At 43.1% G+C, this 5,000-nt stretch overlaps 1 protein-coding gene across 3 annotated transcripts in view; it reads left to right on the forward strand.

Moving 5' to 3' along the window:
• The window catches only part of LOC147018854 (protein transport protein Sec31A-like), a 197,475-nt gene that overhangs the window by 191,600 nt on the left and 875 nt on the right, over positions 1-5,000 (forward strand). The window lies entirely within an intron of this gene.

Consider the following 5,000-nt stretch of genomic DNA (forward strand, 5'->3'; position numbering starts at 1 on the left):
GATGAAACTTAGTATGTGGGTAGAGGTCGATGAGTGTTGCACAACGATATAACTTTTGTCCGGGTTCAAGGTCAGGGACGAGGTCATGAGGTCACTTAAGTTATAAAAATCGCCATTTTCAAAATAAAACCTATCTAGTCTGCCATTCTACAAGATATTCGGCAACTGTTTATTGATTATGATAGTAAAAAATATTATCTTGTATCTAACCAGACAGATTTTTGAATTTCCTTCCCGTTTGATCGTCACGTCACGTGATCGAGATCTGGAAGATGGCCAAAAACGCCGATGCGATTCGCAAAGAAGGAAGGAAGGAGAAATGAAATATAAATATAAAACACATTTTTAGCCTTTTATATTTATACATTTTCCGCCGAAGGTGCAAAAGTTTCAAAACACGAAATGTAAACGTTGGCATTTATTTTAAAAATATAATTTCGTGCTTGCGCGCCAAAATGCCGAGTCATCTTGAACTTTTATAACATTTATTTATATGGATCTTGGCAATATAAAACATGTTTAAAATCCTCTAATTTAAAGGACATGAATATGCAAAATATAACGTGTTCTTCGGGATGTGACGTCACTTTCTCTTCCACCACCAGGTTACAGTGAGATATTTAATGATGCAAGTGTTCTTTTCATCATTGACGTATTGAATACTTCTTCTTTCGGCTGCTCCCGTGAGGGGTCGCCACAGCGGATCAACCGTCTCCATTTCGCTCTATCCTCCACATCTTCCATTGACACTCCAACCACCCGCATGTCCACCCTCACCGCATCCATGAACCTCTTCTTTGGCCTTCTTCTTCTCCTCCTGCCTGGCGGCTCCATCTTCAGCATCCTTCTCCCGATATACTCCGCTTCCCTCCTGTGCACATTTCCAAACCATCTCAATCTCGCCTCTCTCACTTTGTCTCCAAACCGTCCTTCCTGCGCAGTCCCTCTAATATACTCATTCCTTATCCTGTCCATCCTCGTCACTCCCAACGAGAATCGCAGCATCTTTAACTCTGCCACCTCCAGCTCCGCTTCCTGTCTTTTTGTTAGCGCCACCGCCTCCAAACAATACAACATAGCTGGTCTCACGACCGTCTTATATACTTTCCCCTTAACTCTTGCAGCTACCCTTCTGTCACAAATCACTCCTGCAACTCTTCTCCACCCACTCCATCCTGCACTCTCTTTTTCACTTCTCTCCCACACTCTCCGTTACTTTGAACAGTTGATCTCAAGTATTTAAACCCATCCACCTTCCCCACGTCAACTCCTTGCAACTGCACCATACCACCACCCTCCCTCTCATTTACGCACATGTACTCCGTCTTACTCCTACTGACTATCATTCCCCTTCTCTCCAGTGCGTACCTCCACCTCTCAAGGCTCGCCTCAGCCTCCTCCCTACTCTCCCTACAGATCATGATGTCATCCGCGAACATCATAGTCCATGGAGACTCCAGTCTGATCTCGTCCGTCAACATGTCCATCACCATTGCAAACAGGAAAGGGCTCAGAGTCGATCCTTGGTGCAATCCCACTTTTACCTCAAACCGGTCCGTCATTCCTACCGCACACCTCACTGCTGTCACACTGTCCTCATACATATCCTGCACAATCCTCACATACTTCTCCACCACTCCTGACTTCCTCATACAATGCCACAACTCCTCTCTTGGCACCCTCTCATAAGCTTTCTCTAAATCCACAAACACACAATGTAACTCCTGGCCTTCCCTATACTTCTCCATCAACATTCTCAAAGCAAACATTGCATCAGTGGTGCTCTTTCCTGGCATAAACCCATATTGCTGCTCACAAATCGTCACCTATCCTCTCAACCTAGCTTCCACGACTCTTTCCCACAACTTTATGGTGTGGCTAAACAACTTTATCCCTCTGTAATTTTTACAGCTCTGCACATCACCCTTGTTCTTGAAAATCGGAACCAGTACACTTAATCTCCACTCCTCCGGCATCCTCTCACTTTCCAAGATTTTATTAAACAATCTGCTTAACAACCCCACTGCCATCTCTCCTAAGCACTTCCATGCCTCCACTGGTGTGTCATCTGGACCAACCGCCTTTCCACTTTTCATCCTCTTCATAGCAGTCCTCACTTCATCCATACTGATCTACCCCACTTCCTGATTCACTATCTCCACCTCTTCCAACCTTCTCTCTCTCCTTTTCTTCATTCATCAGCTCCTCAAAGTACTCCATCCACCTTCTCAACACACTCTCCTCGCTCGTCAGCACATTACCATTTACGTCCTTTATCACCCCAACCTGCAGCACATCCTTCCCAGCTCGGTTCCTCTGTCTTGCCAATCGGTATAAATCCTTTTCCCCTTCCTTTGTATCCAACTTCTCATACAGCTCGTCATATGCCTTTTTCTTAGCCTTTGCCACCTCTCTCTTTGCCTTTCGCCGCCACTCCTTTTACTCCTGCCTACTTTCTTCATCTCTCTGACTATCCCACTTCTTTTTCGCCAACCCCTTCTTCCTGATACTTTCCTGTACTTCCTCGTTCCACCACCAAGTCTGCTTTTCTTCCTTCCTCTGTCCAGATGTCACACCAAGTACCTTCCCAGCTATCTCCTTCACCACTTCTGCTGTAGTTGCCCAATCATCCCACCCATCTTTACCACCATCCAACACCTGTCTCGCCTCCTCCCTAAATCCCACGCAACAGTCTTCCTCCTTCAGCTTCCAGCATCTGGTCCTTGGTTCAGCCCTCACTCTCTTCCTCAACCTCACCTCCAAAATCATCCTACAGACCACCAATCGATGCTGTCGAGCTACACTCTCCCCTGCCACCACCTTACAGTCTCTAATCTCTTTCAGGTTTCATCTCCTGCTGAAGATGTAATCCACCTGTGTGCACTTTCCTCCACTCTTGTACGTCACCCTGTGTTCCTCCTTCTTCTTGAAATACGTATTTACCACTGCCATTTCCATTCTTTTTGCAAACTCTACCACCATTTGCCCTTCCACATTTCTCTTGTTGAGACCATACCTACCCATCACCTCCTCATCCTCTTTATTTCCTTCCCCAACATGCCCATTGAAATCTGCTCCAATCACCACTCTTTCATCCAACTCACTCCAGAAATCTTCTTTATATTCCATCTCACACCCCATATGCGGTGCATATGCACTGATGACATTCATCATCACCCCTTCAATTTCCAATTTCACACTCATCACTGTCAGACACTCTCCTCACCTCCAATACCCTCTTGACATAATCTTCCTTCAGGATTACCCCGACACCATTTCTCCTCTCATCCACACCATGGTAGAACAGTTTGAAACCACCTCCAATGCTCCTCGCCTTACTCCCCATCCACTTGGTCTCTTGTACACACAGTATGTCCACCTTTCTTCTCTCCATCATATCAACCAACTCTCGCCCTTTGGCAGTCATCGTCCCAACATTCAGAGTTCCAACTCTCACCTCCACACTTCAACCCTTCCCCCTCTCCCACTGCCTCCGGACTCGCCTGCCCCTCCTTCGCCCAGCAGTAGCACAATTTCCACTGGTACCCTGCTGACCACCGGTACCGGTGGCGGTCGTTGGTCACCCGGGCCTCGACCGATCCGGTATGGAAATTCGTTTTGTTGTCCACATAATGATTTGGCATCGGTTTTTACGCCGGATGCCCTTCCTGACGCAACCCTGGTCGCCTCTTACGACACACAGGGATATGGTACACCAATTCTAACCGGGGCACACACCGGGCCCAGTACACTGGTACTCATTTTGCCGACCTCGGAAGGATGACAGGCTGAGTCAACCCCTGGTGTTATAAGACTTGGTATATATATATATATATATATATATATATATATATATATATATATATATATATATATATATATATATATATATATATATATATATATATATATATATATATATATATATATACCTATATATATATATATATATATATATATATATATATATATATATATATATATATACATACATATATATATATATATATATACCTACATATATATATATACCTATATATATACATATATACATACATATATATATATACCTATATATATATACATATATATATATATATATATATACATATATATATATATATATATATATATATATATTTATACATATATATATATATATACATATATATATGTATATATATATATATATATATGTATATATATATATATATATACACATATATATACATATATATATGCATATATATATATATATATGTATATATATATATATATATATGCAGTGTATGTATATACATATAATTAATATATATATATATATATATATATATTAATTCAGTGGCCCAACGGGGCTTGAACTCAGGACCTTTTGGGTCCCAAGCCGCTGCCCTAAACACTGCGCCAACACCAGGCTTGATCTACAGTCAACCCCCGCTTCATCGCGGTTCACCTATTGCGCCCCCGGTTCATCGCGGGTTTTCCCTTGGAACGTAACTAATTTTTTCTGCGGATTTCCCCGGTACATCGCGGTGATAATATATAAAATATAAATTATTTAAGCAATAAATTATAACACGTGGTGCTCGACCAGTCACACAACGCACGAGACAAAGTTTCGCTTGTGAACTACGAATATTTTCTACGTTTTTTTTCTCCAAGCCCCACGATGCCGCCCAAACACCCTGCACCTTCTAAGGCTTCTGGCAAGGAGCCGAAACGCCAGACGAAGGTCCTGGGACGCTCCAGGAGAAGGTTAAGGTAAAGGTGCTCGATATATGCTTCGGGAAGGAAAAAGGTTTGCCGCTGTTGGACGAGCACTGCTCATTCCCAGCACCTCAAAACCGACCAGACCAGACGAGTCAATATCCGGCACCTCAAACCCAATCACTGCCAAACCAACCAGACCAGACTCGTCGATCTCAGGCACCTCAAACCCAAACCGACCAGACCAGACAAATCGATTTTTTTGGGGAGGTGTCCATTCATCGCGGATTTTC

Source organism: Eptatretus burgeri, chromosome 10 (genome assembly GCF_056783735.1).
Source record: "Eptatretus burgeri isolate ZD-2024b chromosome 10, Ebu_testis_v1, whole genome shotgun sequence".
In the NCBI taxonomy this organism is placed as follows: Eukaryota; Metazoa; Chordata; class Myxini; order Myxiniformes; family Myxinidae; genus Eptatretus; species Eptatretus burgeri.